The sequence below is a fragment of the Equus caballus genome, chromosome 3 (assembly GCF_041296265.1).
Source record: "Equus caballus isolate H_3958 breed thoroughbred chromosome 3, TB-T2T, whole genome shotgun sequence".
In the NCBI taxonomy this organism is placed as follows: Eukaryota; Metazoa; Chordata; class Mammalia; order Perissodactyla; family Equidae; genus Equus; species Equus caballus.
The window spans coordinates 91030653-91050069 of NC_091686.1; the positions used below are offsets into that span (position 1 = coordinate 91030653).

Here is a 19417-nt window from a genome sequence, read left to right on the forward strand (position 1 = left end):
TGCAGTGTACTTCAAATTTAGGATCCCTGATGATTAGTTTTGGTATATATACACATATAAACTATCATAGATAAGGGTTTCTAGAAGATAAAGTTTCATAACTTACAGCACAGTATGTTTTAATAGACTTCATGGTATATTTTCTAATAACTATGTTTTTTGTGTATAAATTTATATTTATATATTTAATAATTATATATATTTGTTGAAATATATAGTGTATCTGTATTTCCAGGGGAAAAAAATATTAGTCTATAATGATACCTACCAAACCTACCAAATTAATGACAGTAGTGTTGTTTTCTGGGTGGTGGAATTTAAGGTATTTTGTGTGTGGGCAGATGTGTGCATGAACACTGGGCACTTTACTATAGTGGTATGCTTATTTTTATCAAAATTTCTACTACATGATATTAGAAATGTTGCATGTCAATCTCTCCCCTTAGCTGTGATCTCTACAATAGTCCAGGGATCGTGTTGTTTATTTCTATGCCCTTACTTTTAAAAATAATGCCCGCAAATCAGTAGGCGCTTATTTACAGGATGAATTGATAAAAGAATGGGTTTGATTTTGGACTTTCTCATTCAGGTCAGTGTCCGTCCATTCCTTCAGATACTCTAACCAGGATTTGATGATCTAGGTTCCTGTGGTCGTGCCAATACATTATAAATACTAACATATTTTTGAAAGAAAAAAATGAGTTACTCAATATCCTTCAGATGTCCCTGAAAATAGCATGACTTCACATTCCTAACATAGCCTTAGATTCCATGATTATGCAGAAAAAATGATACCAAATGCTGACCTATCACTATTGAGAATTCCATCCAAAATTGCTTCAAAGTAGTTTTGCCAGATGTCAATATTGACCTGGACCGTTCATTACTTTAATTTCCTGTTCAGAAGAAAAGAGGCATTTTTATCAATATTTCTTACAATTATTTGGAAGCAAAAGAACTATTTTAAAAATATAAATCTCTCAGGTTTTTGATTTGATTTAATTTACAAACTGATAACTTAGACTGTGTTCTTTCCTGGATGCTGGCAGAAGAGACAAAACTCCTGAGTCAAAGACAAAGGGTTTTATTACTCGTGGCACAGCATACGGCAGGAGCATCAGCATATTTACAATGGTTCTTCTTGCCCCCAAATCTCACAGGGAGACTGACAGGGGCCCAGATGGGTGCAACCCATGCAGACCATTCGCATTGCAGCTGAGGAACACGGATTGGAGAATACACTACTTTTACAAAAAAGAGTAAGCAAGTTTGCTCTTTGGGGAAAAGGGGAGATGTTACCTCATCTCTCAAGATTACCAATTGCATAAATGGCCCCAGTAAATAGCAGTTAGGGCCTTACAATCTTGACATACTCATATAGGACAGCAAGTGACCTACAAAGGACTATTTGTCTCAATAAAACTGTTACTATATAAGCACAAATCATCAATCAAAATTTGCAAATAATTTGTTATACCACAGAGAACATAGAGCAAGTCTTTTTCTATGTAGTTCAATCTTGGGTCCCACTTGGCCTTTATCCCTGCCTACTGTGACTGAAGCAAAGAGTTGGTGAATGAAATAGCAAGAAATAAGGCTGAAGCAGAAAGCAGTGTCAGAGCATGAAGGGCTTTATACACCATGATAAGGATATTGGACATATCCAAAGGAAATAGGACATATTGAAGGGATCAAAGTGAGTGAGATTCAATTTGCATTTTAGATAAATGTCATACAACAGGTAAAAGTGGAGTCAGGGAGGCTAATTGAGGGCTGGGGGGGGGGGGGGGGGAATGATATTGGTCTGACCCAAAAAGTATGAGTTAGGTTGCAGACAAGAATAGACTTGAGAAATACTTAAAAGGTAGAATTGTCTCAATTTAGAGTCTAATTGGATATATGAGGTGAGGAAGAATTTAAGAAAAGTGTCCACGTTTCTGGCTTGAGCAACCAAGTAATGGTAACATTATTCCCTAATGTAAGCAGCACAGAGGATGCAGCAAAGGCGACAGTGAAAATGTTTAGTTCTTTTGTGGAGTTTGAGAGATACTGGCAAATCAAAGATGTCCGATAGCAGTTGGATATGCAGATGTGGTACTTTGGAGATAGAATTAGGCTTGTGCCACAGAACTAAATGGTAATTGAAGTCATAGAAGAGAACAGGACCATGTGTGGAACATATGGAGAACAAGAAAAAAAAAGGCTGAGGTGAAAACCCTGAGGCACAACAACTCTTAAAGACGATCAAAAGACTTATTGCAACCAGAAAGAATGGAGAAAATCAAGAACGCAGGATAGCATGGAGCTAAAAGAAAAGAATATTTAAAGAAAAGAGACATCAGAGTCAAAGGCTATGGTGAATTGGAATAACTGCAGAACCTGAAGTATTTATTAAACTGAAGAAGGAGGTCTTTCATTGCATTGACATGCGCAGTTTCATTGAAATCATGAGGGAAGAAACCATGTCAATAGAAAGAGAAATAGAGGTGAGATGAAGAAATGACAAATGCGTGCGTGTAGGCAACTCTTTCAAGAAATGTAATGTATAGGAACAAAGGAAACTTACGGGGTTTGGTTTGTCTGTTTGTGTTCTCCCCAAAGCCCCAGTACATGGCTGTATATGCTAGCTGTAAGTCATTCTAGTTCTTCTATGTGGGATACCGCCACAGCATGGCTTGATGACCGGCATACAGGTGCGTGTCCAGGATCTGAATCAGTGAACCCCTGGCCACCGAAGTGGAGCATGCCAACTTAACCACTCAGCCACGGAGCCAGCCCCCTGTTTGTTTTTTAATAATAGGAGAGATTCGAATATGCTTAAAATGAATATAGGAAGGAACCAATAAATAAGGAAAGATTGAAGGTGTGGCGTTTAAGACAGGAGAGATAATAAAAAAGACGCTAAAGTAGAATTTTCAAAAAGATAAAATCATGACTCTCATGCAAATATAAAATGAACATGTACCAAAGTTGTTACTCAATTCACTAATTAAGGCGGTAACTAGTGAGATGTTAAGACCAGCTCAAGGTGATTTGAATAGCTGATTTATTAATAAGTAATTTAATAAAGGAATGTGAGGACAAGATTGCCCAGTAAGTATAAATTAATTAATATCTTGGAAAGCAAAAAACTAAAACCTTTGAAGTTATCTTTTTATCGAAAAGAAAACTTGGACAGAAATTATTTACATCACCATGGGCAAAATGCCTAAATAAACTGTGCATGTAACTTCACTGAATCTGGGACTTCTAAACCATAATAAATTGTGAGCTGGACAAAGGATTCCCCTAGATAATCCTTGGGTGGACCAGTAAAACAATGACGCATATGACAATAAAAAGACATTCTTCTCACTTTTTGATCTTATTTCCAAGTTTTGAATAGTTTTTCTTCACAGAAAATAGTTGCTGAGGAAGTAGCATAGAACATATATCACTCAGGGTCTCGGCACGTAGCAGAAACACTCAAAAAAAGGTGAGTTAATGAACAATCTATTAACAAAATTATGGATAGAATTAAGAAAAGGAAACCAAAGATGGTGAAGCACACCTGGGATCAGCAACAGGTAGCTCCACTAGGTCTGATAAGGGAGAGAATTGTTACCAACACCCTTTGAGACCTGTAGCTGTAGGAGCCAACTTCCCAATGTAAGTCTGTGGAATTTAATAGAGCAACACATCCGCTGCCAACCCCTCAGCCTGGGAAGGAGGATGAACAAGGAATGAATATCTTGGCCTCACCATGCTCTCACTCCCGCTCTCTAGTCTCTGGTGACTTTCATTGGCCAAACCTAACCTGATGCCAGAGGGCAGAGGGTTCTTCATGCAGGTCCTATAGATCACTCACCTGGGACATAGAGCAGGGTAGAGAATGGTGGAAAGTGGACAGAGAGGAGCAAATGGAGAATCTCCAGCTCGAGAGAGACCTAGAACTTAAAGGGAAAGATAAGCCTTCAAGAGGAAAGACGCCTTTCAATTTTAACAGGAGAATAGAAGGGTGATGAGTGTAGTTATAGGGTTGTTTGTATGTTGGAAGGAATTTAAGGGGCTTCTCATCTAATGAATTAAATTTTATTTATTATCTTTAAAGTTAAGTCATTGTAAGACATTGTATGAGGGTGGAGTTGGCAGTAATGAGGTTGGTGGGGTTGGAGTCTGGAGAAAAGGAAAGTTTGGAATGGCTTCTGTACAGAAGTATAGAGAGAACTGACCAGATCATAGGGAGAATTTTGGGCAGTGGTGGAGTTGGGGGAGAGGAATAGGGAAGTTAAGTGAAAAGAGCATGAATTCACAGGGGAACCTGTCTTCAAGGTTGTTTGATTTTCTCCAACATTCAGCTATAGTCTCACTTCCTTCATGACGTCTTCTCTGATCTCTCTAGCATGAGTAGAAAGGAACAATGACTGAGTAATTAGTACTATACTAAAAGGATCCTCTTGATAGATTCCAATATTCATGGATGTGGTGTCTCAGGGCATTCTAATTACAAATCAATACATTCTTATATTGCTTCTCAGGAAAGGAAACAGATGACAAATGGTTATGATTGGAATGAATCCGTTTTATAAGTTATGATGTCCAAGATGTTTCAGGTCAATGTGAAATCAATAGACTTCATCTTTGGTATATGTATTTGTATTATTTTTCATAAATTAAACACATTAGCAAATCTTGCTCATTGTATCAAATGTTAGTTCTGGGAAAAGGAAATATGGCATCCAGCAATATTCCATGACACAAACTACTTGGGAATATTCATAAAATATTGACTGGATTGTGACACATAAAGGGTTAAAATGAATTTTCTTTATTATAATTTTAGATGTTGCATCCTTTATAAGGCTTTTTAGCAGAAATCTAGAACAATGTAAAAAGAAAAGCAATAGTTACTTCAAACGAGAGATGTTGATATGCAGGGTGCATTCAAACAAACTGGATAGCAATGTAAGGTAATTTGTTTCTTGCCAAAATATAATCACATAGCTCCATAAGCCACAAGTTTTGAGCTTCTGTAACTAGCTGCTACCACCACTTCCACATGTCTTAGGCAATTATCATTCACAACAGCATCTGTCAGCAGCAACAGTCTTCTACTTGAATCCTTTCCATTTTCCATACTTAAATAAGTCTTTTCCTAGATCATTTCAACAAGGAATTTCATTTCAACAAAGAATTTCATTTCAACAAAGAATACCATGATGGGCAAAGAATTGTATTCTGAACTCACTGAGGCTGTGTCTGAGTCTCGTTAACTGTCATTTTCACTTTCTACCACATACTTTATGGATCTGTATACATGTCCTCTCTTCTCTACGGGATTATAAATTCCTTATGTGCAAATTCTCTCTTATTCATCATTATGTATCTTGTGGAAATAGGACATTATTAGCCCTTATAAGCATTTGGTAAATATTTGATGAATGAATGGATGGATGAATAAATGAATACAAAAGAAAATTAAACAGTTTGTTATTAACAAATATTTAAGAGCTCTCATCTATTTATCAGCTGAAAGGGGGAAGTAAAATATGCTATGGCTAATTGTTTTACTAGGAATCTCAGCTGAAGATGTATCCATGCTATATACATGTATATTATGTTAATACCTATGTCATAAATCAGTTAGAAATCTAAAATGAAGATTTTCTCAAATGTAGAAACATAAAGCATAATCTCTTAGCTTTGTTTTACAGATGAGGTCAGGGCAAGATTAAGTGGTTTACAAAAGCCTTCACATGAAGCTCATAGCAGTATTATCTATAATAGCTTAAAAGAGGAAGAAACGCAAATATCTACCAACTGACGAATGGATAAATAAAAAATGGTATATCCAAATAGTGGAATGTTATCTGGCAAAAAGAAAGAAATGAAGTATGGATACATGCTATGACACGGATGAACCTTGAAAACATTACACAAAGTGAAATTTATACGAAATGTCCAGAATAGGCAAATCTATAGAGACAGGAAGCTTAGTGGTTGCAGGGGTTGGGGGAGGAAGGAATAAGGAGTGACTGCTAATTGGTATGGGGTTTCTTTTTGGGGTAAAGAAATATTCTAAAATCAGATTGTGGTAATTGTTATACAACTCTGTGAATATACCATAAAGCATTGAATTGTACACCTTAAATGGGTGAATAGTATGGGATGTAAATTATATTTCAGTAAAGCTCTTTTTAAAAAGTAAAGATTAAGTGCCTTGTTCAAATTTATAGGAGTATTTGGTGAAGCCAGAACTGTAATCGCATTTTCCCAACTAGCAAAATTCTTTTCCCTTACTTTGCTGTTGTCTTGTGTGTAACACAATTGGTTTTTTACTCCCTTATTTTATAAAATCTTCATTCCTTTTCCCATTTGTGTATTTGTATTTAGTTCTCTTTCTTTCCTCCCATTTCTTAACCTCCTCAAGAGCTCTCACACTGTCCTTGTCCAGCAGTTAAATGACATACATTTTAATGATCACGACTCAGCTTTATTTCTTATTTGGCTACACCTCAGGGTGACTTCTGATACTATTGATTTATTTGGCCACCAAAGGGGCATGTGGGACTAAGCATAAGAAACTTGGTGGGCAAGACTTTGGAGAAGAAAATTACTTTAGCAGGATGTGAGCAGCAGGTGGGAAACCACTGAACAAAAGAATGATTCTATTGCTGGAATCTTATTACAGCCATAGAAATGAGAGAACTGCAAGGGCTGTTTAACTTGATACCCTCACCCAGGAGAATGACTTACAGCCGATGTGTGAAAAATGCCATTTTCCAGATGACTCCCTCTCCTGTTACAAAGTCTGGCTATGGCTCCCTGCAAAGTGTTGGCTCTTCTCCATGTTCGGGTGTTTGAGACACTTATCTTGTCTTTACCCTCTGTGCTGGCTTTTTCCACTCAACTTCTTTTAATTTTAAGTGTCCTACTGTAGGGAAATTAATTCTTCTCCATTGAGTTCCATGTCTTTTTGAATACATGTGTAGCCATTGTGATATTCCCAACTGGAATAAAGAGAAAGCATAAGGTATTCACTATTTAGTAGTTCACAGTATTGAAGAAAGTCAAAGATAATACATTTTCTCTCTCTGCAGGACATGACTGAATTACCTTACTCAAATTTAAGAAATAAAAAGGGATATCTCCTTGTCCACCATTGTCAATCTCTAGGAATGTTGATTAAATGTTATTAGCAGGTGACTTTTTTTCCTTTTTCCAAATGAAGATGCCCAGTGTGAATCTTTCACTGGTTTATGCTGTAAATTAGATATATTTTTTTATCCTTTGTTAAAAACATTCTCTGGTGGCTTTAAGTATCTTTTATTCACTTACTATCCATAATTATTATTCATTTTCCATGAAAATTATGTTAATATTTGTAAGTTCCCATCATTCAACCTAACATGTAGTAGTCAATATATAGCAGGATTTGCTCAAATCCACTGGGTGGTGATGTGGAGGTACCATCAGAAAGGAAAGTTAAATTGTGAAGATTCAAGGAGAAAGACGGGAGAAGAAAGAAGACATCTGGATATAGACATAGTAGAAGTAATATACCATGGTGGAGCCTTTATGCCACACTGCTATATTTCACATAGTGAAAAGGTAAGGATTCTATGTAGCAGGCAATGTTAGTTGCCCATCCAACAGCCATTCTCTCCCTGCTTCCGTGCTAACAGAATTCTGCACACTTGCATTCAGGTTGACAATGTGCCCAGCCCCAAGGACTGAATCACGGGTTCATCTTACCAATCATAACTTTAATGTCTCCTTTTGATTCCTTCCTATGTGGGATGATAGTGCGTCATAGTGATGCTTAGAACTTCAGCAGCCATCTTGCCACCATGATGCAATAAAGGAGGACAAAAATTAAATGAGCTGAGGAACAAAAAGGTGCATTGAAATGGGTCCTTGATAACATCACTAGCTGATGAACCAGACGTACTGCCTCCTCCTCTTTGTAACAGAAGAGGATAAAATGTCTCAAGTGCTCGCTTGGGTGTTTATTAACTGCAGATCTACACACCCTAACTGGGAGCGTCAGAGCATTTTCACACCATTAAGAACATACATAATATCACAGACTATATGAAAATTTCAGCCTGGAGGATTAGATAACATAAGCTTTTCATCAAGCTCAGCTGCCCTCTCTGAGTGGGTGAGGGAGTTTCTTCTCTCTGATACCCTCCTCTGGACAGCATTACTGAGATGAAAGGCACAATTATGGATAAGCAGTGGATTCTGCTATGGGTCCCCTCTGAATCTCGAGGTATAATTCACAACAAGAGCCATCCTTTAAGAAAATAATGGATGATTATTAAGATTTTAGGACTTTTCTTCAAGAAGACAAGCTGTTGGATCAGATGATTTTATTTAACATCTTATTTTTAAATTTATACTTCTGGTTATTACTACACACAGCATAGAAGACATACTTAAGTACTAAAAAAAGGAGAGGGCACATTTCACATTTACAAACAAATCCTGATTTCAGAGCAGGCTGGAGCCTAGGAAGGTGTAGCTATGCTAAATAGTGCGCATTCTATTCCCTTGCCCATCCCCCAGTTACACCCTCAGCCACATTCTTTTATTCAGTAACAAAAGTACACAGTATAAAAATGTCCCAACACATCAAATACAGTTTTTATATCTCTGTCTTGATTCCCTGAGTAGTTTACAAAATAGATACAACGACTATGGCCTTCTATCATTTTTCTATTAACACTTTGATCTACAGGGTTCTTAGGAACAGAAACACAGTCTATCAGAATTATTAACTAGATAAAATTAAGCTTATAGAGAGGGAAGATCCAAGATGGCGCCGTGAGTAGTCCTCTTTGTCTCTCCCCCTTCAAGTCTACAATTATTTGGACACTCATCGCTTAACAAAGGATATCCAGACAGCATCTCTGGACGTCTGAGAGACCCACGCAACTATACATCGGAAGGCGGACAGACTTCCCTCAGGGAGGTTGTGGAGATAGGTGAAAACTCTCCGACCCCGACCGAACAGCCTAGTACCTGCAAGCGGCTTTCTTCCAACGGACGTCCCCAGAGGATCAACGCACACCTAGGGCAGGAGCGAGCACACAACAGAGGAGTGACGGTGGAAACAGGTGACCAGAACCCTACCTAAACCCCCCACAATTGCTCCTAAACGCAGGGGGAAACTCTGGAGTTGCACACCTGAGCCCGTGGGGAGAGTCTCTCCCCGCCATTGGCGGAGAGATCCCGCCTGGTGTTCGCGGCGCCCGGAGGGTCCCAGAGAGAATCACTGAGGGTACGGAGGCCCCCTGGCTGCCACTGCCTGCATGGTGGGGAAAAGGATTGCCAGAGATCTCAGAGAGGACTGGGGCTGGGTGAAGCTGCAGAGGCCGGCTCCGCGCCCCGGAGGGGAAGCTCCAGAGTTCTGCCCGGGCAGCAGACAAAACTCTCTGTCTGCCATTGGCGGAGGGGCTACGCCCAGCATTCACAGCTCCGGGAGAGTCCCGGAGAGAATCCCGGAGGGCGAGGTGACCCCCAGCTGCCGTTGCCCACCCCATGGGGCTAGGGATTGCCGGAGATCTCGGAGAGGACTGGGGCTGGGTGAAGCTGCAGAGGCCGGCTCCACGCCCCGGAGGGGAAGCTCCAGAGTTCCGCCCGGGCAACAGACAAAACTCTCTGTCTGCCATTAGTGGAGGGGCCACACCCAGCGTTCACAACTCCAGGAAAGTCCCGGAGAGAGTCCCAGAGGGCGAGGGTAAGGGATTGCCAGAGATCTCGGAGAGGACTGGGGCTGGTGGGAGCTCCAGAGGCCGGCCCTGCAGCCCGGAGGGGAAGCTCCAGAGTTCTGCCCGGGCAGCAGACAAAACTCTCCGTCTGCTATTAGCGAAGGGGCCATTCCCAGCATCCACAACACCGGGAGGGTCCCGGAGAGGAGAATATCAGGCAGGGCAGCAGCTGACCAGCTACCACTGAAATCGGGATCTCCGGCTATCCTCCAGACAGGGCAAAGGGCTCCCCGAGTTCCTGGGGAATAGGACTGGGGCTGGGTGGAGTTCCAGTGACCCAGCTCCGTAGCCTAGGGGGAAACTCTACAGGCTCACAGCAGCCTCAGGGAAAGCCTCTGCACAGCACTAGTAGAGAGCACCCAACCGGTAGCCACAAGGCTGGAAGACCCTGGGACAAAAGTAGCATAGCTAGGTGAGCTAACCACAGACTGTAGAAGACGCCAATAGTTCTCCTGCGACCCATAGTGGACAAGTGAGATTTTGTGGGTGCCGACAGTGACGGAGCGGCAAATATAAGTGATCCTACCCCTGGCCGCTGGAAAAGCCCATAACACCGTTGCAGACCCCAAGGAGGGAGCACATCTAGGTGGGCTGCAACAGTAGGCACCAGCAGCCTGAAGTCCCCCCGTGACGGCCCCCACGGCAAAAGAGGGAATCCAAAGGACCACTGTGACTACAAGGAGGGGCCCAGGCCTGGTTAGCAACTGTGGATAGAGTTCCTGGTTGGTGCAGTATAAACAGCTGCTCCCCCACCACAGCAGCAGAAACAAGTGGAAGGAGCAACTAAACTCTATCTCTATGCGGAGGCACAAATCAACAACATCAAGCAATATGAAAAAATACATTAAATCTCCAGAACAGAAGGTAAATAACAAATACACAGAAAACAATCCCAAAGAAAATGAGATATATAACCTAAATGATGATGACTTCAAAACAGCTATCATTAAAATACTCAATGAATTAAGAGAGAATTCAGATAGACAACTCAACGAGTTCAGGAGCTATGTCACAAAAGAGTTTGATACAATAAAGAAGAACCAAACAGAAATACTGGAAATGAAGAACACAATAGAGGAGATTAAGAAAAATCTAGATGCACTGAACAGTAGGGCCGATAATATGGAGGAAAGAGTTAGCAATTTGGAAGATGGCAATATAGAAATGCTGCAGGCAGAGGAGGAGAGAGAAGTAAGACTAAAAAGAAATGAAGAAACTCTCAGATAATTATCAGACACAATTAGGAGATGCAACGTAAGGATTATAGGTATACCAGAGGGAGAAGAGAAGGAGAAAGGGGCAGAAAGCCTATTCAAAGAAATAATGGCTGAGAACTTCCCAAATCTGGTGAGAGAGATGGATCTTCAGGTGACAGAAGCCAATAGATCTCCAAACTTTATCAATGCAAGAAGACCAACCCCACAGCATATACTAGTGAAGCTAGCAAAAGTCAACGACAAGGAGAAAATACTAAGGACAGCCAGGCAAAAGAAACTAACCTACAAAGGAACCCCCATCAGGCTATCAGCAGATTTCTCAGCAGAAACTTTACAGGCTAGAAGAGAGTGGAATGATATATTCAAAAATCTGAAGGACCAAAACCTACAGCCGGGAATTCTCTACCTAGCGAAAATATCCTTCAAATACGATGGAGAAATAAAAACTTTCCCAGATAAACAAAAATTAAGGGAGTTCATTGCCACAAAACCTCCTCTTCAGGAAATCCTCAGGAAAACCCTCATTCCTGAAAAATCAAAAGAAGGAAAGGGGGTACAAAACCAAGAGCAGAGGAGATAAGTAGAAGGACAACAACAGAGAGTAGCAGCTCTTCATCAGAACAGATTAAACCATGGGACGAGAAACAAAGGAAACTGAAGAAAACTGGAAAACAAGACACAAAATGGTAGTGGTAGGCCCCCACATCTCAATAATCACTCTAAATGTAAATGGATTGAACTCCCCAATCAAAAGACACAGAGTGGCAGGATGGATCAAAGAACAAGACCCAACAATATGCTGCCTCCAGGAAACACACCTCAGCCCCAAAGACAAACACAGACTCAGAGTGAAGGGACAGAGAACAATACTCCAAGCTAATAATGAACAAAAGAAAGCAGGTGTCGCTATACTAATATCAGACAAGGTAGACTTCAAAGCAAAACAGATAAAGAAAGACAAAGAGGGACAGTATATAATGATAAAAGGGACTCTCCACCAAGAAGACATAACACTTATAAATATATACGCACCCAACACAGGAGCACCAAAATTTTAAAGCAACTCTTAATAGAACTAAAAGAAGACATCAACAACAATACAATAATAGTAGGGGACCTCAACACACCATTAACACCAATGGACAGAACATCCAGACAGAAAATCAACAAGGAAATAATAGAATTAAATGAAAAATTAGACCAGATGGACTTAATAGATATATATAGAACACTTCATCCAAAAACAGCAGGTTACACATTCTTCTCAAGTGCACATGGAACATTCTCAAGGATTGACCATATTTTGGGAAACAAAGCAAACATCAATAAATACAAGAGAGTTGAAATAATATCAAGCATCTTTTCTGATCATAATGCTATTAAACTAGAAATCAACTACAAGAAAAAAGCAGAGAAGGGTGCAAAAATGTGGAGACTAAACAACACGCTTCTGAACAAACAATGGACCATTGAAGAAATTAAAGAAGAAATCAAATATTATATGGAGACAAATGAAAATGAGAACACGACATACCAAATCATTTGGGATCCAGCAAAAGCAGTCCTAAGAGGGAAATTCATCGCAATACAGGCTCACCTCACTAAACAAGAAAAAGCTCACGTAAGCAACCTCAAATGACACCTAACAGAACTAGAAAAAGAAGAACAAACAAAGCCCAGAGTCAGTAGAAGGAGGGAAATAATAAAAATAAGAGCAGAAATAAACGATATTGAAACCAAAAAGACAATAGAAAGGATCAATGAAACAAAGAGTTGGTTCTTCGAAAAAATTAGCAAAATCGACAAACCTTTAGCCAGACTCACCAAGAAAAGAAGAGAGAAATCGCAAATAAATAAAATTAGGAATGAGAGAGGAGAAATCACAACAGATACCAATGAAATACAAGAGATCATAAGAGAATACTATGAAAAACTATATGCCAACAAACTGAACAACCTGGAAGAAATGGACAAATTCCTAGACTCCTACAATCTCCCCAAACTGAATCAGGAAGAAATGGAGAATCTGAATAGGCCAATCACAAGTAAGGAAATAGAAACGGTAGTCAAAAACCTCCCCAAAAATAAGAGTCCAGGACCAGACGGCTTCTCTGGAGAATTCTACCAAACATTCAAAGAAAACTTAATACCTATTCTTCTCAAACTGTTCCAGAAAATTGAGAAAGATGGAGTACTCCCTAACACATTCTATGAAGCCAACATCACTCTGATCCCCAAACCTGACAAGGACAACACAAAGAAGGAGAACTACAGGCCGATATCACTGATGAACATAGATGCAAAAATCCTCAACAAAATTTTGGCAAACTGAATACAGCAATACATCAAAAAGATTATACACCAGGATCAAGTGGGATTTATACCAGGGACACAGGGATGGTTCAACATCCGCAAGTCAATCAACGTGATACACTACATCAACAAAATGAAAAACAAAAACCACATGATCATCTCAATAGATGCAGAGAAAGCATTCGACAAGATCCAACACCCATTTATGATAAAAACCCTCAATAAAATGGGTATAGAAGGAAAGTACCTCAACATAATAAAGGCCATATATGACAGACCCACAGCCAACATCATACTCAATGGACAAAAATTGAAAGCCATACCTCTGAGGACAGGAACAAGACAAGGGTGCCCACTTTCACCACTCCTATTCAACATAGTACTGGAGGTGTTGGCCAGAGCAATTCGGCAGGAAAAAGAAATAAAAGGAACCCAAATAGGTAATGAAGAAGTAAAACTCTTGCTGTTTGCAGACGACATGATCTTATATATAGAAAACCCCAAAGAATCCATAGAAAAACTATTAGAAATAATCAACAACTACAGCAAAGTAGCAGGGTATAAAATCAACATACATAAATCAGTAGCATTTCTATACACTAACAATGAACTAACAGAAAAAGAACTCAAGAACTCAATCCCATTCACAATCACGATGAAAAGAATAAAATACCTTGGGATAAACTTAACCAAGGAAGTGAAGGATCTATACAATGAAAACTACAAGACTTTCTTGAAAGAAATTGACGACGACATAAAGAGATGGAAAGACATTCCATGCACATGGATTGGAAGAATAAACATAGTTAAAATGTCCATACTACCTAAAGCCATCTACAGATTCAATGCTATCCCAATCAGAATCCCAAGAACATTCTTCACAGAAATTGAACAAAGAATCCTGAAATTCATATGGAGCAACAAAAGACCGCGAATTACTAAAGCAATCCTGAGCAAGAAAAACAAAGCTGGTGGAATCACAATCCCCAATTTCAAAACATACTACAAAGCTACAGTGATCAAAACAGCATGGTACTGGTACAAAAACAGGTCCACAGATCAATGGAACAGAATTGAAAGCCCAGAGATAAAACCACACATCTATGGACAGCTAATCTTCAACAAAGGAGCAGAGGGCCTACAATGGAGAAAAGAAAGTCTCTTCAACAAATGGTGCTGGGAAAACTGGACAGCCACATGTAAAAGATTGAAAATTGACCATTCTTTTTCACCACACACCAAAATAAACTCAAAATGGATCAAAGACCTAAAGATTAGGCCTGAAACAATAAGTCTTCTGGAAGAGAATATAGGCAGTACACTCTTTGACATCAGTTTCAAAAGAATCTTTTCAGACACTATAACTCCTCAGTTGAGGGAAACAATAGAAAGAATAAACAAATGGGACTTCATCAGACTAAAGAGCTTCTTCAAGGCAAGGGAAAACAAGATTGAAACAAGAAAACAGCCCACTAATTGGGAAAAAATATTTACAAGCCACTTATCCGACAAAGGGTTAGTCTCCATAATATACAAAGAACTCACACAGCTCAACAACAAAAAAACAAACAACCCGATCAAAAAATGGGCAGAGGACATGAACAGACATTTCTCAAAAGAAGATATGAATATGGCCAATAGACACATGAAAAGATGTTCATCATCGCTAATCATCAGGGAAATGCAAATCAAAACTACACTAAGATATCACCTTACACCTGTTAGATTGGCAAAAACATCCAAAACCAAGAGCGACAAATGTTGGAGAGGTTGTGGAGAAAAAGGAACCCTCATACACTGTTGGTGGGAATGCAAACTGGTACAGCCACTATGGAAAACAGTATGGAGATTTCTCAAAAAGTTAAAAATTGAAATACCCTATGACCCAGCCATCCCATTACTAGGTATCTATCCTAAGAACCTGAAATCAGAAATCCCAAGAGTCCCTTGCACCCCTATGTTCATCGCAGCATTATTTACAATAGCCAAGACATGGAACCAACCTACATGCCCAGAAACTGATGATTGGATAAAGAAGATGTGGTATATATACACAATGGAATACTACTCAGCCATAAAAAAAGACAAAATTGGCCCATTCACAGCAACGTGGATGGACCTCGAGAGTATTATGTTAAGCGAAATAAGCCAGTCAGAGAAAGATGAACTCTATATGACTCCACTCATAGGTGGAAGTTAGTATATTGACAAGGAGATCTGATCGGTGGTTACCAGGGAAAAGGGGGGGTGGGGGGAGGGCACAAAGGGGGAAGTGGTGTACCCACAACATGACTAACAAAAATGTACAACTGAAATCTCACAAGGTTGTAATCTATCATAACATTAATAAAAAAAATAATAAATAAATAAAATAAATTAAAAAAAATAAAATAAAATAAAAAAATAAAATTAAGCTTATAGTCATTTATACAGCTAATAGTTACTGAGCACTTCCAATGTACCAGGGATTGCATTAAGCACTGAAACACTGTGGTGGAAGGCATGATTCCCACCATCAGTCTCTCACAGATGAGAATGAAACAGTTATGTACCCCAAGAATTGCATCACATTATGGTGGAGTGCTATAACAAAAGTTTGGGGACAGAAAAGAGAGATGCAAGACTCAGATGGCCGTGTCTGGGAAGGCTTGGGATGATAGAACTTGAACTGAATCTTGAAAGACTAATTGGAATTTTCTAGATGAGGAGAGAAGGATATTTACCAGCAGGTGGAACTGGATTTGCAAAGATACCATTGCAATACAGATGCAAGCAGTCAATTACAGCAGGCTCAAAGAAGGATCCATGCAGGGGAAAAGCAGCAGATGGGAAGGGAGGGACTCTTGGGCTGTGCTGAAAAGTCTAACCCCAAAGGAGGTAGAAAGACTTCGGGTGACTTTAGGCAGTGAAGTAAAATATCTTTCTGGCAGCTTAGGATAGGATGAATTGGAACAAAGAGAGCCTGGTGGTAGAAAGAAAACAATTCTGGCAAAAAGTTATGTCAGTGGCAATAGGTATAAACCATGAAATATCAAAAGATAATCTGAAGGATGTGTGGATCAACTGAATGTAAGGGTAATACCACCATGGAAGCTCGTGGATAACTCGTGTTTCTGACAACCAACTGTGATGAATAATTATGACATCTTTATGATACATAATAAAAAAAAGAGTTGGGTTTTGTGTGTAGGGGAAGAAGACCATAACAAACATACTTTTTACAGTGTTGAGTCTGAGGTGCTCATGATTTAGTCAAGTAAAGCTGTCCAACAGATCAGAGGTTCCCTGGTAAAAGATTCCAGGTTTCACATACCAGCAAAATTTCCAAATATATGTGAGGAACCAATTTAGGACTGCCAACTTTTTATTTGGCTAAGTCAGCGTATGTTAAAAAAAAAAAAAAAGAAAGAAAGAAACATAAAACCATCACCTACTAATATCAACATTTCATTTTTATAAAAGGATATTTCAATACCAAAGATTAAGAAGTAAATCTGAATGTAAAAGACAGTTTATTAAATTAAGTAAACCTGCCCTCATTTAAAAACTCGACTAGAATGTCCTTATTTTTTTTCGATTCCTCTTGTACCAACATAATCCTCATCACTGACTTACAATAGGCCACAGATTGGCATTTGAAACCACTGAAATAGATTGTTGCATATAGAAATTCGGAGCCTAATGCAGAAGCTTTAGCTGAAGATCTCAAATCATAAGCATATTATTTGAAGTTGACAAAATGGATAATCATAAGTACTGTTTATTCAGCACCTTTTATGTGCCAAGCACTGTGATAAGGGCTTTGCATAATTTCTCATTTCAAAATCTCAACAATTTTGGGCAGTAAGAGAGGGTAGTTTATTTTTACAGATGAGGAAATATTGAGATGGGAAATATTAAGTTTCCCAAGATCACAAAGCAGGAAGTGGCAGAGCTAATATTCAAGGTTTCTCTAGCTCGAAGCTCTATTTAAGTGTGATGTTACACTGCCGCCCTGGAAAGAATACATAGAATGAGAAAGAGCCTCAGTGACAGAACTCTGAGGAATACTGACACTTAACATGATGCTCTAGAAGAGGAAAATAAATAGGGCCATGGAAAACAAAGGAGAGAAGAATTTCCAAAGAAATGAATGGTCAAAACTTCCAAATGTCACAGAGAAGGAAGGTAAATATAAATTAAATTGCAGAAAAATCTATATTTACACAAATCCAGGCAAAAATAAAAACTATACATTGCATCTACTTCTAAATAAAATCTGTTAGTAATACTTCTCAGTCCTGCTGACCCTTTCACATACTCAGCAGACATCAGTTACCAGGATCATGAGCTTATTCTAGAAACCACATGCCTAACTCCTTTTGCAAGTCTGGAACCAAGCTGGATCTCTGTTGTAAGACCTTAAGCCTGAATCATCTGAGCAGTTGGATTAGCTAGCATTTGAATTCCTGACCTTGATTCTTAAATAGATCTTTCAGGATCAAATCAAACCACATTCAAACTTATACAATAATATCTCTGCTACAGGCTAAGTGCCTCTAACTAGAAACAATTTTTTTTAACGAAATTTGTAATTTAGGAACTCTGGATATAGAGTTTTATGTTTGCTACAATCTTATAACTTATGTTACAACATTTCAATTATAAAAGCTGCTTCTAATGGGGGCAAAGATTTGAAACACAATTTCAACAAACTATCACCAGGAAGCATTGGTACATTGATATCATGGTTTGAATAATTAAGCCAATGCTTTGTAGTAGAATCAGTTCTAACAGATTTCCAATCATAAATTCTCCACTCCTTATGTGCCAGTCATGAATTATTGCCTTTCAGCTCCAAATTCTTCCTGTTTGCCTGCTCTGTAAAAAGGGATCCGGGCCCTTTAAATATTTTCCACTGTCAACTGTACAACATCAAATGTCATCAGTGGAGGTTGCTGAAGAGACACTGCAGGAGGAAAGAGTTTTGGTTCTGATGTGCTCACTTGGCAGTCTCCTGTTGGGCATGCCCAGTGTCCAGTTCCTACAGCACAGGCAGCATCCAGCACCAGGCTCCTGCAGTGTGCACAGCTTCTCAAGAGCCAGGCTCCAGCAGCACCTAGTAGCCAGCAGGACAGTGGCTGTCACCTCCTTTGGGCAGCTGTGTAGCATTGCTTCAGGTGAGATATCTCCTCATGAACAACTTTCCCTAGAGCCCTAGAGGGCAGATATCTGGGAAGTTCCTGACAGCAGATTTCCAGCAAATTCCCCCAGGGTAGCATGACAGCGACTTTCTCTGACATCAAGTGAGGGCTGTGCCTTCTCCAGCAGGTTCTTGATCTTAGACTTGGAGGAGAGGGGTGGAGTGGGGGCTCTGCCTTGGAGGTTCCATCTCAGCTCCATGGGGAGTGACTGCTCCTTAGATCTGTTATGCTTAGAGTTCTCTTCACTTCTTAATAGTGAAACCCTCATTGCTCCAATCTCCTATTATAGTTAATGATTCTTTATATTAAACTTTCCCTGTTCCAGTTACTGTGTGATTTTTCTCTCCTGATAATGACCCAGACTGATAACCTCGATTTACATCTGATTTTATTTTAAAAAACTAAACTAATAAACTAAACTTAAATAACAATAACTCTATGCATTTCAAAGATAATAACATCACAACTCTTAAAGAAATAATGATTCAAATGATGCCTTTCCCACTAAATCTTGACTTCGCCTACTCACCATCTTTCTCAAGTTGAAGCCAAACAGCCTTTCTGGTGCATTTCCCTTAACCGTTACATTGTCTCAACATTAAAGGGGGAGAAAGAAAGACAACTGGAAGAATTTTATTGAGAACCTATCACATGCTAGAAGTCTATGTATCTCATCTTGTTTTAATCTTCACAACGACTCAAAGAGATAAGTGTTATTACCCCAATTTTATCTGTGAGGGAACTGAGACCAAGAGGGGTTAAACGACTCACCAACGATCATGCACCTAGTAAATGGCAGAGAGAGGATTCAAAGCCAGGAAGGCCCATTCTGCCCTCTGTACCTTTCACCACAGATGGCTTCCCAAGAAGGTTTTTTGTTTTTGTGTAACTGGCTCTCTTCCCTGTGACTCTGACACAGGAGGCTGCTCATTCAGACTAAACTGTTACT

At 39.4% G+C, this 19417-nt stretch overlaps 1 long non-coding RNA gene across 1 annotated transcript in view; it reads right to left on the bottom strand.

Moving 5' to 3' along the window:
- The window catches only part of LOC138923659 (uncharacterized), an 88086-nt gene extending 68741 nt beyond the window's left edge, over positions 1 to 19345 (bottom strand). The window contains exon 1 of the long non-coding RNA XR_011437594.1: positions 19240 to 19345. This is a non-coding gene — a long non-coding RNA (uncharacterized lncRNA). The remainder of the gene's footprint in view (positions 1 to 19239) is intronic.
- Between the last annotated feature and the right edge of the window lie 72 nt (positions 19346 to 19417).